Raw genomic sequence first — 17,629 nt, forward strand, 5'->3', positions numbered from 1 at the left:
GTTTTGTCTGGGTAATCAACATTTTATACTGCGGGATAAGACTGTGCAATGATTTGCAAATATTGTTTGGAAATGTTTGAATGGCGTGTTATTTTCTCCCTGCCACCTCTAGTTGGCACTCGTGTCAACGTTTTGTGCCAGAGGAGATCCCCGACTTGTATCACAAGGGCTTTGTTTTTTTGTTCGAGTGGCGGTGTGCTTTTTAATGCATGTCCCCAGATTAGTATGTACCAATAATAAAGTTCAAACTTCTTTGAAAGCTCCTTCAAGACAATCGGGTGAACCAGAAGTGCTAAACTGCCAATCATAACCACACAACGATGGTAACTGATGTTATCTTAAACTTTTAACATTTTTCCAGTGTTTTACAAGAGCGCTTTTAAAACTGTTAGTTCACTTGGAGGAGAGTTAAACTTGTATAACTTTAGTCCCTAGGAACTAATTAAGGCTGTTGTGATAATGTTTAATGCAAACATTAGGGTTGTTAACAAGGCTTAATTTTCGAGGAAGCTCTGTGGTGGCCTGATACTTCCTCAGCTCTCCAGAGGGGTTCTGTGCATCTGTTAATGGGTGGATACGTGCGCGCCTGTGCCGCACAGGTGCATTAACCTGCCTTTCAGCAGAAGCCTTGACATGGTGGTAGGGTTAGAAATTAAAGCCTCCGTAAGGACACTTGCATATGCAAATAGCGATCCGAACTCTTTAAAGGCAGACGTAAGATGAATACTTCAGATTTATACTGAGGTCTGCGTTAATTCCGGCAGTTAAGGTAACAGCCGCTTCTTCCAGCCCTTCAGCCGCCCCCGTGCTGAGGGCAGCTCCCCGCCCGGGTCTCGCCCGCGGCCCTCGCCGTTGCCGCTCGCCGTCGGACCAGCCCGGCCCCGCCGGCCGCCACCGGCCAATGCGGCGCCGCCGGGGGAGCGCCCAATGGCGGCGGCCCCGCACTGCCGCGGCCCGGGGGGGGGCGGGCCGGGGGCCGTGCAGCCGTCGCCTCGGCTCAGCGCGCCGTCCGCCAGCGCGGGCGGCGGCAGCGTTAGCCCCGCGGAGCGCCTCGCCCGCCGCCGGCAGGTAGGTCCCTGGGGGGCTCGGGGGAGCGGCCGAGGAGCCGGCAGCGAGCGCGGGCCGGGGAGAGCTGCGTGGCCGGGGCCGCCCGGCCGGTCCCCGCGGGGGAGGAGGAGGGTGCGCGCCCGCAGTGCTTTCCCTGACAGCCAAGGAAGGGGTATCGCGGGTACGGGTTTGCGGGCCGCGCTAGCGCAGAGGCAGGTGGAGGACATCCAGAAACCGGAGCCGAGGAAACCTAAACCGAAGGCAGGTGGCCCCGCCGGCGGAGCTGGGGCTGCCGCCTGCCCCTCGGGGCGTTCGCTGCGGCTCAGGGGAGGGGACGTCTCAGCTGCACGCCCTGGCCAAGCTGAAGTTTCCCCTCCGCGCTCCGGCCCCTCACGGCCCCGCTCCCAGCAGTGACCATCTGGACCGTGTTTCAACCTGTCCCCCCTTGATCCTTACACCTTCCGTCATGGCTGTTCACGATGAAGACTGTTTATGACAGGCAGCCTAGCAACTTCCCCCCCTCCCCAGCCATCTTCTCCCAAATGAGTGCTCTCCTTTATTATTTGTAATAATGCACGCTGTGTCTCTCTGTAGCTGCTCGCAGTTTATTACTATGCGTCTGCAGAAGGGTTAATGAGTCATTAACAGCAGCATGTGGAAGCTGCTTGTATCCACCTACCCCTCAGCTGCTCTGTGCAATTACTCATGTTTTGGATTTTTCCTTTCTTGAGTCTGCTGAATTGTGCTGCTTCTGAAATGTTTTTCTGTGGTTAAGATACTGCAAGGCAAAGAAAAATCACCACTCATCTTTCTGTCGTCTTGTTTGAATACACTATGTAAATTATAGATTAAAAAAAGCTCAAATTACATATTTCTGTGCAAAGTGGATTTTTATGTTGATATACAACCAGACAGCCCCTTCCCTGCACATTTGCCTAGTTCTTGTGTTAAATAGCGTTTCTGTACTGCAGCTCCACTTTTCTCTGTTGATTTTTGTTAATTGTTTTGTTGACTAATTGTCTGTAACCGGACTCAACTTTTCTGAGTGTTTTTCCCCATGGTTTAATCCTTTTTGAGACTTCAATTTTTCAGAGAGAAACAAGTTTTTAAAAAAAAAACACTTGACTGCTTGACTAGCTCAGGCGATGCTTTACAGCTCTCATCTTCCCGTACTTGGTTGCACCTTTTGCTGGGAATTATCCTTAGAATAACTTCACAGTATTGCTTTGAGGACATTTTTAGTATTGTCAGGGCAAAAATTTGGCAAACATTGGCGTTTCTTTACTTGTGAATCAGCTATGAATCATTCTTGTCTTGTGTGAAATGTGCATTTTTGTAAACTTACTAGTTTGGGCAAGTAATTTCAAGCTAGAAAGTTAATTGCAAAATGCTTGTGTTCACTGATGGTGGCATGTGACTCTGATTTCTTTTTTTCTTTTCTCTGCCAAGATGACTGAAACATACCTTGTGTTACACAGACAAGTAAGCTCTGGACTTTGCCTTAGTATTTTCTGGATAAACAGGTTTATGTTAGTAACCGAAGTTTGTGTTATCACAGAGAAGCTTGAAGAGCGGTTTCTCCCATCTGCAGTGAGATGTAGTACATGGGATTATGCAACGCATGTGACTTTCCTAAATGCTTAGTTTCCAAATGGCTAGGTTGCCTCTCAAAGGATTTTCAGATTTGATTGATTATAATATAAAACAGTGTTCACTATGAATTATGTTTAATCTGTTTATATCATGCTTTTGTCAGGTAAAGCTTTGGCTCTTTATGTATAACATAAAGGCTTTGCATGCTATTCCTGTGGAGATCTCAAGTACAAAGCAAGTAGCAATAACTCTCAAGCAGATCTCACATGCCGTTTTCCTTAAATATAGGAATACAGCTGGCAACTTTAGTGATGGCTGCTCTTTTATAATTGTAGCTTTTAAATAAAATATGAATGCCTTCAAGAGCATGACCATTAAACTTTCCAATAAGAAAAAAGGTTGGATTTTTTTTCTCTCGCATAGTGAGCTGTATCTCAGTTTTGACTAGCTGTACTCTCCTATGATTCACGTCCTTAATTATCATTAAGGACTGAACAGCATACCTTGGTCTTTAACTGCAGATCTCTCCTTTACACAGCTTCCTTGGATCCCCTCGTTACATCAGTGGCAGCATTAATACACTGCTGTGTGGTTGGTTTAGATAACAGTCGGAGGGACGGAAGGTGAAAAAGCAACAGCTACATCTCAATAGTGGCCAAGTCCCCATCTCAGGTCCTTGTTTGTGCTGCCTTGCCAGCTATCTTGTTAAGAACTGGCAGCTGGTACAGTTCCCTGGTTGAGAAACCCAGACTGTGTCAGGGTTAAAACCATATTGTGAGTGGGCTAGATACATCATGTTTATAGAGTCTTTAATTTTCAGCTATCTCAAGTCTGGCATCATCAAATGAAGATGAGGAATGGTATCTACATGTGTTAGAGATCTCTCAAGATGTTCTGCTCTGCAAGGCTTCTGTTGCCCCTGTTGTAAAAGTGGTGACTTTTCCAGTCAGTGAGGCAGTTGCCAAAGTGGCATCAGTTACAAGGTCATAGCTTGTGGATTCTCCTGCTCTGACGCTTTGGCCCTGGTAGTAACCTTTCTTCATTCAGCTTTTAATCCAGGTATTGCACCGAGGCTTTGTGCAAAGCACCTGTCCTGGTCTTTGCCAATAAACTAACAGAATAAGTGAGTTTTGAATTGTTGAAAGCCCTATTCTTAAAGGCAGGCTGAAAGTAAGGGTCTTAGCCTCAGAAGCTTTGCAGCAATGTTAGTTTTCTCTTTGGAACTTGGAAAGCTAGAATAAAATAATCAGGAAACAAGCCATAGAACTGTAGGGATTCATATGGTGGTGGTAATCTTCTAATATAGTCTTGGCCATCTGAAAGTTGGACGTATCTAAGCCAATCTCTTAAGCTCACTCGGCAGTGAGCTAGGAAAGGAGAACCTTCAGAAGGCAATTACTGGGCAATTTGTTTGAATTGTTAGTTGCATTACAAAAAAAAAATAAATCCATAAAGTAGTAGCAAAACCAGATTTTTTTTTTTTTTTTTTGTCCTCTGATTTCTTAACACATTTTCTTTGGAGTCTAACTGTGCTGGATGGTTTCTTAAAGGATTGCAAGTTCTTCTAATGGTTGTAATAACCTCACAAGCGGTTAACCTCAAGGAAGGAATGCCTGTCTTTGTATGCGTTGGGTATGAGCATGTGTTGTTTTCAGGGCTATGGCTATAATTGTGACCAGATGAATTTGAGCCCTAGCAAACACAACTAGAAGCCTTACAGCTTGGCACATACATCTGGAAACGTTAGGGGTTAAATCTTTGCTCTTTGTAGATGGTGAAAGTTTTTCCAGGACCTCAAACAGGGCCGAAATACATCCGAAGGTGTCTATACGGGTAAGGTTGCTTCCCAGGTAGGGATTATGAAGCCCCTATTGACTTCTGTGATCAATTTTCACTGTCTTTTAAATGTGCAAATAAGGTGAAAGGTGTGGAAGGTCCTATTTCTTTCAAAACTTAAGGGTGTAAAATTTCAGAGATTGAGATTGCAAAAACTGAGAAAATGCAATCCTGTGGAGATACCAGGGGACAAGCATCAGGGTTCCAGGATTCCCTTCTTTTCTGAAAAATTGTGGTTGCAAATACATTAGTGCATTAGTTAGAGCAGGGATGCACTTCTGAAATGAATATCCTGATGATCTGCACTTACTGCACTTCAGTTTCCATCTCAGAGCACGTAAACTGATTTTGTTTGGGATAAAACTGAGTCAGAAGAACTCCAGGAGCTCGTTTAATGTATTCCAAGTGCTAATGCAAATTCAGTCTACAGGATCAGACTGGAGATAATTGGAAGTAAAAGCCACAAAAAAGTAGTGTGAAAGCTATGCCCTTAATGCCAAGTATTTCACCCTACAGCTCTGCTCCTGTTGGTAAGGTTTTACATTGCTTACATTCCTAAGTGTAAACTTAGGATATAGCATTTTGACCAACTTGTTACCAATTTTTTAAAGGTAACACAATTCTCAGTATATATTTACAGAAAAAATACAGAGGAGAATATAAATATCATAGCATAATGTTAAAAAAGTTAATGTCCTTGAGAGAACTATAGAAACAAACAGTGCTTTATTAATAGAAAATACTCTTAAAGGAAGTAGGTTGCTGAAATGTCTAGGTTTCTTAACATCAGTTCTATAGAGATACAGTTGGTGAAAGGGAGCCATAAAATTAAAAAGCTTTTGCCCTCACCCATCCTGAAAATCCTTCAGTAGGTACTTTTCTGACAGTAAATATTTCCTAAAATCTTGAAAATATTATCTCAGCAGTGATATATTAAGGTTTATCGGTCCCCTTCAGTGACATGTCTAGAAACGTGTGTAAGACTTTCTTGAAGTTTACATTTTTATTTATTGGAAGAGGTCATGCTATAGGGACATCTTGATTAGTTGTGCCATTATTTCATATCAGCACTTGGTGATTTCATCGCGGATCTCTCGGGGGCATTCGTGTGAAATGAGAAATAAGTCTCTGAGTAACAAACCGCTGCTGAAGTGCCTCTTGTTCATTCTTTGCAGAGTAAGGTGGTTGTTCTGTGTTTGATACTGCTGGGGAAGATGGGATAGACAGATTGCAATCCTACGGGCATGTTTTATTGTCTAAAGTTATTTATCTTGAATACTAAATGTGGAGTTTAAGTTTTGTTGCAGATATTTCCCTCTGGGAAGACAAAACTAGGTGAAACTCCAGGGAAAGAGTCCTGAAAGAAACAAATAGCAGCCCTAGAAGTAACGAAGGAGGGAGCCAAAAGGCAGCATGGGAAAATAACCTGAAGACGTGTGTGTGTGTAGGTTATTTAGTACTAACAATAAATACGCACATAGAAGCCTTGTGTGACCATGCTGTAGAGTTTGGGAAATTAGTTAGACTCCCTGGAAGAGGGGAGGATCTACACTAACACAGCATATCAGTGACAGTATTGATTGGTACAACGTTATTTTTGGCTGTGATTCGGTTGCCTTAATTTGGGTGTGAAAAAGACATGCAAGCCTAAGTTAGTTGCCATAGTCTTTCTGGAGGGGCATTCACCTCGTTCGAAAATAGATCAGACGAAGGATCCTCTGGAGGTGTTGTGTTCCTTCTATTGACTATAAACAGAGCATCGGATGACTATCTCGGATGTCTAACTGGGCGTCCGGAGTTAAATGAGGTGTGATTCATCTTGCTTTATTAAGGTAACTGAACTAAATGTCTCAGCACAATTCCTTCGGCTTGAAACAGAGGACGGAACTGGCCAGTGTGCTTCAGGATCCTATGAAGGTGCTCCAGTAGTACAAAGCTATCCTCATATTCAAAGAGCAGGCAGTGTGCTCCGGGGCTGAGATTGGCAGTGGAGCTTCTGGTCCAAAGGCAGCAGACCTGCCTGGTGAGCTGGGGAGAAAGGATGTCTTTTTGCTGAGCTGTGTTTCTTGTTTCATTACGCTCTTTTAGGCCAAGTTTTAGTTGGCATTTATAGACATGAATATTTATAGAAACTAATTCTCTCTGTGGGCTCTTGAGTTTGCCAGCTGTGAAATGAAATGGAAGAATTATCTTTAATTTACTTTTGAAAATGGGGGTGGGTATGCGATATAGTAATTTTGTTCTCTTGCTATCTGAACCAGGGGCCTCTTGTGAACAGAAGGTACCATTTTGCAGAACTGCGTGGTGGTTTTGTGGTTGTGTGGGTGATGGAAATGCATGGAAAAAGTACTGCTAAGCATTTTTGAAGAGAAAACCTATTACTAGCTGTGTAACTGAAACTTGAGCTGGTCAAGCTCCACAGCACAAGGCCAGTCTATTTTCTAATAAAGAACTTCCAATGGAACAGCTGTAGGGAAGAATTTGGGCTATGAAGTTTAATGATTAGTTGCTGTTTAATTGCTAGCTTCTTCTGAGGACAGAAGCTTTCCACCAGAAATGCTCCTTTCTCTCTGATCCTTGCTATGTTCTTTCCAGTTCACCGGAGTTCAAATATTTACCTAGCTAAAAATTATATCTCATATATAAAAATTATATATGGAGGAAACATCAGGTGCATGTTCCTAAATCTTATTCCAAGTTATAAGGTATGCGAGTTCAGCATGAGGAATAAGATCTCAGCTGATAAGTGCATGGAACTTTTTGGGATATTCACTGCTAGAATCTCAAGTGTCACTGAAGGGACTAAAACTGAGTTAGAATAGATTGGGCAAATTTGGGCTTTCCCCTCCTAAATAACTCATCTCTGACCTCTGCAATTTAATTTTCCAAGTCTCTCTGAATGAAAGCAGCTGCATTAGTTTACCACACTACATGTGTGCTCAGAGTTTGGCACCAGCATTTGCTTTTTTCCCAGAAAAGATTGCAAATTCTCCCTGTGTTCTATCCAGGCTACTGATAGGAGTATGCTTGAGCTAAGACTGATTGAGGGTGGCCACAGACCTTTGGGAACTGCAGCTCCAAACTGCTGCATTAAGCTCTTCAGTGTCACTGAAACAAGTATCACTAACTTTCAAGTAATAATCCCTTCTTTTCAGGAAGTTTGTCTTGGGGGGGAGAAAAAAAAAAATCTTCTAATTCTGCTAATTTTCAGTAGTTTGTAACATGCTTTTGTTTGTGTCTCTGTGAATTATGCTGGTGTCAGATTTACAACTCTGCCACAGTCACTGCCAGTCTTGGTAACAGAGAGTCCCAGTCCCTTTGTGGGTCTGTGCCCTCATGAAAGAGGGAGCTAAACACCTCAAATATTTAAAAATATGCTTGGGTGCATCCCATTTCCAAAACTCATCCACTGGGTAAGGCAGTTTTTGCCAAGGGTCAGCTGGACTCAGCTTCCCTAGAGCTGGCGAGAGAGCTGTGTTACCGTTGCCATGAACTGGTATTTCCACATATCATAGTGCTGTGCAACTGAGACGAATCATGGGCTGAGGAGCAGAATAACCACGGTCGCTTATGGCTGCATGAGGTGGGGTGACCTGACTGCATTACTTCCATTTCCAGACCACTGCTGGTAGCGTTACCTGGGAGGGATTGCATAGAGGAGGATATTCAGATTCCAAACCTTTTAATGAAAAAAGGCCTTGCCGGTGTTACCCGAGTGCCCAGCATCCATCTCCGTGTCTGCTATGCTTTATATTGATTTTTCAATGAAGTGAGCATAGTCTTCATGAAGTTCTTTCTGCTTTGTTCTCCCGATTAGACCCCAGAGCCTTCAAGGCAAAAGTAGTAATTCTGTCTTAAACTTCTGGGGACTGGGGTGGGAAGGGAGTGTTGGGGTTGGGGGCTTTTTTGTAGTTTTTGGTTTTATATTTTGTTGAGGTTTTTTCTTTACACTGTTGCTCTTCTAAAGCACATGGATAACACAAAAGAGATCATACACAAACCAGATCTGATGCCTTTCCTTAAAGAAAATTAACTTTGGGTTACACAATGTCTGACAGCACCCAGAAATGTAACATGAATGAAAGTCTCGTCTAAAAATTTGGGAAGCAAGATATTGCATTACCCAAGTCCCGTTGAGAGCTGAATATGTTCATGACTTCACTTGTCTTACCATGTGACTTTTATCTTTCTCTTTTAGTTTCCACATGCATAATTTGAAAGTTTAGTTAAGTAGAGCATGCTTCGAGATATATAAGAATGGCTGGTTACCTAATGCAGTTAAACTTTATGGAATTTAATGATAAAACAAATGTCTGCTATTTGAAACTGAAGAATTAGTTCTCTGAGAGAGAATAGTATAGGCTTGGGTGGTTTGTTTGTGGCTTTTTTAGTGTTGATTTGTTGTAGCCAGCTAAATTATTCTACATCCTCAAAACACAGAATTTTGAAAGATCAAATCACATTCCTATTTCTTTGTGAAAACTGGAGATTTTTTTTTTTTTAGCATCTATAAATAGCAGTTTGTTTAGTTTTAGATTCTGTGTACCGTTTGCAAGTACATATACCTACAGCGCTTGTGTACCACTGGCTCAAGCTGGACGTAGGAGGAGCTGCCATCGCAGAAGCTTCCCCAGCAAACAGCTTGGTCCTACTCCCCAGGGTATCTGCCAGCGTACCCTATGTGCAGCGCTCCCTGCTATTCCAGTTTTGCCAGTTTACTTTGACAATAATGCCCCAACCGTTGAGTGATTAGCCATTGTCCGTGTCTTTTTTTTTTTTCATTCTTAATCATTGTGCTTTATGATCTGCTGATTGATAGCCTTACAAATGCATTGGTGCACCGACTGTTTGTTTGAGCCACTCCAAGCACCGTGAAACCAGGGACTGTGCCACACTCTGTGGGAGCTGATTCATATGAATTTCAGTGTATAATACTCTATATTTCTCAACACCCTGAATGCTTTGTAACTGGGCATTTGTGTCAAATTAAAAGATGAGCATCTCATGGAAAGCCATACAATAATGTTGGTATTAACTATATGATGCTATTGAGCATGAGGTCCTCATTCCTACTTTTGATACTGAGACTCACTCCTCTTGTAGCTTCCTCAGCAAAATACCAAGTGTAATAAAATGAGTGATTTGCTGCCTCCATGTGCCACAGAGGTCTACCTCTCACTGTGTACCCCTGCAACACTTAGATATCTCATGTAGATAGATGGCAACGTACCTTGGATGCCCCTTCTGGAATGCGCAAGGTTGCCTGCTGTCTCATGGGCACAGCTAACTATCAAAGGGTAGTACCACAACCAGATGATGCCAAAGTGTTGGTAGAAAGCAGAGTATTCTGAAGTTCATTTTCAGCAAAGGGCTCTACCGCTTTGCACCAGAGGAAAGCCACCTCTTGTGTTCTGTTCCCTGTGAATGTCCAGAGATGAGTAGGCAACGCTCAGGAACGAATATTGCCTCTACTGTCATCTTACTAGCCCTGCTCTCTAGGTATGGACCTGAAACATGTTTTATTTTTACCAACACCACTTACTAGTGTGTTAGTAAAAACAAACCAACCAAACAAAAAAACTAATAAAACCAAAACCAAACAACAAAAAAGAAAGGATTTTCTCATACCCTGTTCTACATCATGCTAGTTATACCATGCATTCTTATTTCATGTTTTGACAATTAGACAAATTAGACACAAATGTATTAGTAGTGTTGCAAACATACTTTTTGTACTGTGTATGAATTTGACTTGTCAAGATCCTTGTTTCTATTTCATACATAGTTTTTTGTAATAGTATATAAAATACTGAGTCCCTTTAAATTCAGTCTTTGCTCAAGCATATGTTTTTTCTACAGTTGCTTGTCATTCTCTTGAAACAGGAGTAGTCCTGCTAAAGGAACAGCGCTATCAACACCAATGGGCCTATATTTAGAGTGTCCAAAATAGAGAGTGACAACAAACCTGGTATTTGTGGGTTGCCCTGCGGGGCTGCAGTGTCCTGGAATCACACTAAATTGCATAATCTCAATTGACTCTCCAGACACTGGAAACCAGGAAAGACCAGTTGGATCCTCCAAGGAATTTTCTGCCAGGGCAGGCTTGTTCCCTATGATACCTCTTCCAGAGTATTGTTTTTTGGTCTGGCTTTAAATAATCAAGCAGGACTTCTTAAACTGGGAGACAGCCTCACGTTTTAAGGTTGCCTTTAAATATAACCATCAAACAGGATCTCCCTTACAATGAAAATCGCTTTTTAATCTCTTTGCCTTGGAAAGGTGCTGCTGATACAGCTTAGAAGTTATAAAAGATGTTACAAAGAAGTACAGTTATATAGAACTTATTTTTATCTATATATATAGAGAGAGTTGTTAGTTACATAGAAATACAGAGAAGGCTTGAACAGAAGATGGCTTTCTCACTCAGTGGTCCTAATCTCCCTTTCCAGCCAACATTCAGCGCAGGAAACCTTCTTTGCTTTCTTTGAGAGCTGCATCACTTCCTCAATGGTCCTTGTCTGCCTGATGCTTTCACAGTTGGATTCTGTGTTTTTCCCTCGCTCTGAATCTGTTCTCCCGTTCTGTGCATGCTCACAGCTCAGCTAGATGAATGCCCATCCTCTCTGTAGGCATACAGTCTCCAGTGAAGCATCTCTGTCTACAGAATCCAGTTTCTGCCTTGTCTTGAATGTGGCTAGTGTTTGAGGACTTGACTTCTTTCTTTCTTCATTGTTTTGTGGGGTTTTTTTTTTCTTCCCCCAGCTTTCTTAGCCCAAAATGTGTTTAACTTATACTGATTGATGGCAACTAATTACATCCATCGTTTTCAATGAAGATTTTTCACCTAACAGCTAGCGTGAACTTAGCTGTAATTCAGAAGATACAGCCCTGATTTCATTTGTGCAGTTGAAACCAGCCCTGAGGCACAGGAAGAATTATGCTGGCTCTCCTTTTACTAATGGAGGCAGGATCAATTCTTGAGTTGTACAGCGAATACAAGTAAAGCAGTTATTTGTTGCAAGGCATATAGGCAATGCTGGAATGTTAGTACCTGGCAGAACAGGATGGCATTTCATACAAACCAGGATGTGTGTTTACTAGAAGAGTGTGTGTCATCCAGCACAATATTCCAGTAGACTTATGATCGCTTACTCGCTTCCGTGTTTGTTGTCCCAGTTTAGAAGGATGGGTGCAGACAGGGCTTCGTGATCTGTGTTCTCCTGTTGACAGCTGACTTCAGTGATATCGGGCTGTGATGACATAGTTGGTTCAAGGGTGATTAATTGTAGAATGATTATGCTTTTTACGTCAGTGAGATAACTTAAAAAACACACCTTGATAATCATCACGACAGCAAGTGAAGTGCAATGGCTTTTGGAGGGTTTGGTAAATGGAATACGTCTGGCTAGCTTGTCTGTGCACAATTCAGACAGGAACATATGATAGCATCAATATCAGATGTGCAAACCGGGGTGCTCAGTGGGAGCTTTCTTCTGAAAACATGTTCCTTGTCTGATTCAGTTTTTCAGGTTTCAAAGAAAAAACATTTTATAAACCCAGTTCCCTTCCCATACTATGGATTGGACCGTCGCTTATTGTAGCATTATGTTGTGCAATAGCTGTGACTTGCAAATTCACTATCCTGAAGCTGAGAAGGTTTGTGATACCTGTAGTGGTCAGGTGTGGAAGTCTGGGATTGGGGTGCTGCTTTAGGGTTCTGCCCTGTGGAGGCCTTGAGAAGACAAGGAGGAGTGGTAGTAAGGACTGTGCACCCAACCTCTCCCCCCTTACTGCATTTAGATTACTTGTTGCCTACTGTTACTACCAACAGAATTTCGCTGAACAAAGAAAAACCTGATCTGTAAAGTGTTTCTGAATTAGTCTAGCCCTTGGGAAGTCAAACCCTTAACTAGGTGTTTTGCTTATTTCTTCTCCTATTTGTGCAATACTGACTGGGAAAAAAATCCCAGATTTTAGAAGTGCAAATGTTCTACTGAACAAATTGGCACGTTGCCTCTTTCCTGTGATCTTTTCCCAGTCTAGTTCTAAAGCACCGTTGCTCTATACGGTAAGAGAAGCATTTGACTGATTTTTGCCTCAGATTCCAGTTTGAGTTGCAAGGCTGGCAATTTGGGAAATTCTCCTTCAAGTTTTAATGCAATTACATGACTGGAGGCTTCAGTTACATTTTGAATACATCATGGACCCACAGTGAGCTATATTTAAAGTCCTGAAATGTAGATTTTCTACTTCCCTGATGTGGCTGGGGATGTGAACTATCACTGCCAAACATTTTGTCTAGCATGCTTCCTTGGTTTCTGCCTGTTATACGTTACTTCTAATTGTAAAAAATAAAAAAAGAATTAGATTCCCATTATTTTTCCTGTATTACTGCTCTTCTGTGGTGCCTTTCTACATTTCTCAAGTTCTCAGGAATACAAGGAATAGAGGAAGAGATTGTGCAATTTTCCTCCAATGTCAGGTTTTGAATCCCTCTAAACAATACCTTGTCTGACTGGCTCTCGGTATGAGGCATCCAGAACCCATGAAGTGTTTCTAAGGCATGGCCTTGGCAGAACGAGAGAAACCATTGCCTTCTGAACTGGCTAAATACCTTGGTAGTGCCTGCAGGAGAACATCTTAGGTGTCTTTTCTTTCTCTCTCTGGAGAACAGAGGAGCTTCTGTGGCAGATAAATTGTGGAGTAGAAAACCAGCAGCTGTTGACCTTTCAGATATTAGCCTGGACGCAAATATTCCTGAGAGAGATGCTTATGACTTTCTAACCAACACATCCCCTTCAGGCTCTCATCCTGTACTGTCAGGAGATGTGAGCTTCCAGCAAGGTTGGATGTGTATCTGTGGGACCTGGGTTTGTGTGTGGTGCTTGGGTTCTTGTGGCCTAGAGAAAATAAGGGCACTCCAGGTCATCTCAGCTTTAACACTGCTGCTGCCACTGACTTGCAGTGTGGATTTAGACCGGTCGCTTCATATCTATTGGAATAATTGGGTATGGGCATTATTTAGTGTGTCTGCACTGGGTCCTGTGCCCAGGGACACCCCAACCGCTTGTCTGTCACCCAGCGTGCCAGATGTCTCTAGTCATCTTCAGTTCCGTGTTCGGCCTCGCTCTGTCTCTGTCTCACGTTGCCAGGGGACAGTAGTAATGACCTGCCTTGTAGTGGCACCAAGTGGATTTGACCAGGCTTTGAGGACAGAGCACTATCAAGGCTCTTGTCACCGTTCCCTTAGGTGTAATTTGTAATGGGCAAAGCCATCCCTGCCTCCAGAGAGGCTGCAGGAGTTTCACAAGGGACATTCGGCTTCCCTTGAGCCCTAATTCTTCCTTACGTATTGAGAGCTTTCATAGTGAGTGAGTGTTACATGCACCAGGTAGTGGCTGAGCTTCTAAAGCTACCTCTGAAGTCATGGAGGTCGTGTAATGGCACGTGTGAGTCAAGTGCAGGTTCTAAAAGCTGGTGTTACCAGAGATTTTCTCAGGGTAATTTATAAGCCGGGGGAGCTGTATACATGGAGAAAATAGGATTGTCAATATTAAGAATGCAGTAATCGAATAAGCAAGTATGACTTTCATCGTCTATATCATTCATAAGGTAGTCTTACCTCAGACATGTAGGCAGAGGCTGGTGCAATGATTTTTTTCAGTAATAATAAAAAAATCCAAATCTGGTTCCTTTATTTCATTGGGGTTTCCAAGTTTGGGGTTTTTTTCCCTGTCATTTATCACTGGGTTTTGTTTTTACTATCACACACTGAAGTACTTGGGACTTTCTTTTGATACTTGAGAACAGATTTCCAGTTTGGAGTTTGTTTATTATTCAGGTCACGTTGTGCCGATGGCCAGTGCTTGTTACAGGCCAAGTTGAGAGGAAGAGCCACGAGCTCTCCCTCGCTTGGAAATTTGCCCAAGGCAGCAATCATTCCTCAGTCTGTGCTACTAGAACTGTTTCGTCTGTACAGGTTTGCCAAACACGTGGTCAAGATAAAATTACATATTTTTCCTTGAGACTTTCCTGGTGTTAGTGAAACTTGATTGTTACAGCAAAAGCCATGGTCAGAGTCTTTCCTTTGTTGCTGTCCCTTTGGCTTAGTTTCTTTTTCTGCTACGTGGAAGTTAACAGCTTGTCCAGTTGTTTTCCCTTCCGTGGTCTCCTACAATAACTAAATGCAAAGTACGGTAACCCGTTATTTTTAGGTCCCTGGGATTGTAAGGGAATGTATAAGCAAGAAAAACAGTATGACTGTATGTATTACAGAGTTTTTTCGGTGGTGCTGCCATGTGAGGCAATATACTTTGTCTATAAATTTAGCCTAAACTTGCTATTGATACTGCATTTGCAAAACAAAACCTGAAATTAATCCTCTCAATTTTTATTCTAATTTTTTTTTCTCCTTCTGTTTTCAACTGTAATTTAACTCTGGATTAGGGGTGACAGAGCCTACTGCAGCATGCAGCATACGTATGTAACTTGAAGCAATTGGAGAAATGACCCTTAGTGTTTAAAATTACTAACTGTGCAAAGCTGTTTCTTTGGAGCAGAGTTGAAATGTACTGAAAAACAGTATTCAAGTGTGCTGTCCAAACACATGAGCAATTCAATACTTTGAATGGTATGTTTACAAAAACACCATTCCATCACAGATACTTCTAAAGTGTCTCAACAGCGCTATGAATTGATAGCATTACTGCTATTGGTGTTTGTACTCAAATAGTGTATAAAAGTCCTGCCTGAAGTGAGGCTTATTGTACAAGGTGCTGGGTGTGAGACTTCTGGCACAAGGTAATTATGTCACTTGCTCAAATATATGTTTTTGGCTTAGCAAAATAAACGGAGAAGGATGATGATACTTCTTTTCATCTTTGCTGGAGCGGAGTCACAGAAAAGGGCAGATAGGTAAGCATGTCATAAGAAGAAATGGCTATAAACTGTGACTTTACATAGATTTGAAATGATAGAATGTTTCTAGTTATCAAAGTAATGTTGTCATTTTAGAATGAAAACTTCATCAGTTTTATAAAGGGCTTATGTAATGTGGTTGATCAAAACATGAGGAGGACTAAAGAGGCAAGGAGTTTTGTTCCAGCTCTCTGATCTCTGCCCTTTGGAGAACTGGAAAAAACTGTCACCCACTTGTTACTCAGATTTACATGTCCCACTGTGAAACTGTAATGTAAAAAAAGGACACCTGAAATAGAAATTTCAGCTACTTAGAGTTTTGTTGCCTCATAGTCAAATCACTGCACTGGAATTCATAGTAAGGATCATTGGGGTCAGCATGTGTAACATCTGCTTTGCCTTGTATTTACTGTGTAATACTAATAAACAAACTACTTCTTTGTAATTTTTTTACCAAAAATTTGATAAATCAGTTAACTTTCTTTTTTAACCAATTCAACACCAAAAGCTTAATGCACATAAAACAAATCCAGAAGTAACAAAATCCAAACTGATACAAATCCCATTCATGTAGAGAGGTATAATGCTGGCCTGGGAATATCCTGTTTCAAGAAATGTGTTTCCATCTCCTTTTGCTTGGGCTGTACAGCATAAACTTTTGCTTCTGCTGTAGCTCACGTGGAGTATAGAGCATCCATTTGTTCCCTTAGTCCTTGTAGGCTCCAAAATCCGTTTCTCGAGGCATAGCCATGGATGGGACAGGGAGAAAAACTCCAGAATTCGCTTGCAGTGTATTTGCTGCAGTGTTTAAATAGTAAGTGCTGATTGCTTTGCTATGGAGAGGATTCAGGTTTGTCCACAGTGTCAAATGGTTCCCCTGGAGACATGTACCTCTGCTAACTGAATGCACAGCAGTATTTGGTGCTGTGCTGGCCCAGGCTCCTTGCTTCACAGCGGCTTAGGCTTTTTTCTAAGGAGGGTTTTTGAAAGCGAAGGGAGGCAAAAAATAATTTAGGGATGAAGTTGTATCTTTTCCATATAGTCTGCACAGGAATTAGCTGTACATGATTTGTAATTCTGTACAGGCATTTAGGTCAGCAGGTGGGATTAATGCTTTCTTGTGAAAGCTGAGAGAATGCAAAATTCTATCTTTTTAATATTTTTTTTTCATCCTAATACACGCACCCTCAGAGTGCCTCTATTTGAGAATCTTTGATGCCATGATCTACTCAGGCTGACTTTCCTCTCTTCCTGGCTGCTTGTCTAAAAGTTGTGATAACCCTGATGAGTCAACACGGTCCCCTTCATTTACCAGGCTGGGAAGTCTGTAGCAAATTCCAGCCGTGGGGAAGTTGTATAGTTGGAGTATGTGCTTAATGGTGCACTGCACAGTACTCTGATGCTTTCTTGGGCTCATAGGGCTCACTAGCTGTTATAAAGTGTTTCAGTTTTGCTCAGTGAGTTTAGAAGAGTATGTTTGTTGCAGGGCAGTACGGTCAAAGACCAAATCCATCCTAAAATAATAGTATAATTCTCCCACACATCTGCATAGCTGAAACAGTCCATTTTCTTGCCTTCTTTCATGGCTTTTCCCCTTGACATTTAAAAATAAAAAAGAGGAGCTCTACTGGACTCTCTGTGTGTTAAGAGCAAGATAAACTGTTTTGTTTTTTCCATTTCCTGCCGTTTCATGCTTCCGTCAGGACTCTTCCAGGAGAAAGGAGAGGTCAGTATTCAGTTGTTTAGGAAATGAAGATGCAGTTAAAGATATTTAAACAAGCCCAAAACAAACAGCTTAATTAGTCACATAAGGAAAGCAAGATACCATGGTCATCCTCTCCTTCCCTCATATGGCATCCCTGTGACCCTAAACATTTGATAATTCTTTTTCTCTTAGCTTGCCTCTATGTTTAGCTTTGTAATTTCTATTAATAGCACCCAAAGTAGATGCTGTGCGAGGCCTGCAAAGGTATCCGCCCAGACTGCGTGAAGGCAGACATCCTGCCGTGGGAGTGGAGGAGACGGGCTTGGGGCTCAAGCACAGCTCTTCCTCCAGCGTTAGGGAATTGGTTGTGTTGCAAGGGGAAGACACACGGGATGACTGGCTCTGGGGTGGCCATAGGCTCCGGAAAACCTACGGAGAGGGGCTCAGTGTTCTGGCAAACTGCACTTCACCATCAGGATTGTCTCCAGGAATCCTTTTTTGTTTGCAGGAAATTTTACATTCTGTGCTCAA

General features: G+C 42.2%; 1 protein-coding gene across 2 annotated transcripts in view; it reads left to right on the forward strand.

Annotated features, from left to right (window-relative positions):
• Positions 1 to 921: 921 nt before the first annotated feature.
• The window catches only part of STON2 (stonin 2), a 79,602-nt gene continuing 62,894 nt past the window's right edge, over positions 922 to 17,629 (forward strand). Inside the window, exons 1-2 of one of the 2 annotated variants that reach the window (XM_075753760.1) lie at positions 945 to 1,068; positions 2,497 to 2,529. The gene's annotated coding sequence lies outside the window, so the exon portion shown is untranslated. Of the gene's footprint in view, positions 1,069 to 2,496; positions 2,530 to 17,629 lie in introns of both variants that reach the window. The other variant, XM_075753759.1, reaches the window with a different exon arrangement.

The sequence above is a fragment of the Balearica regulorum genome, chromosome 5 (assembly GCF_011004875.1).
Source record: "Balearica regulorum gibbericeps isolate bBalReg1 chromosome 5, bBalReg1.pri, whole genome shotgun sequence".
NCBI lineage: Eukaryota > Metazoa > Chordata > Aves > Gruiformes > Gruidae > Balearica > Balearica regulorum.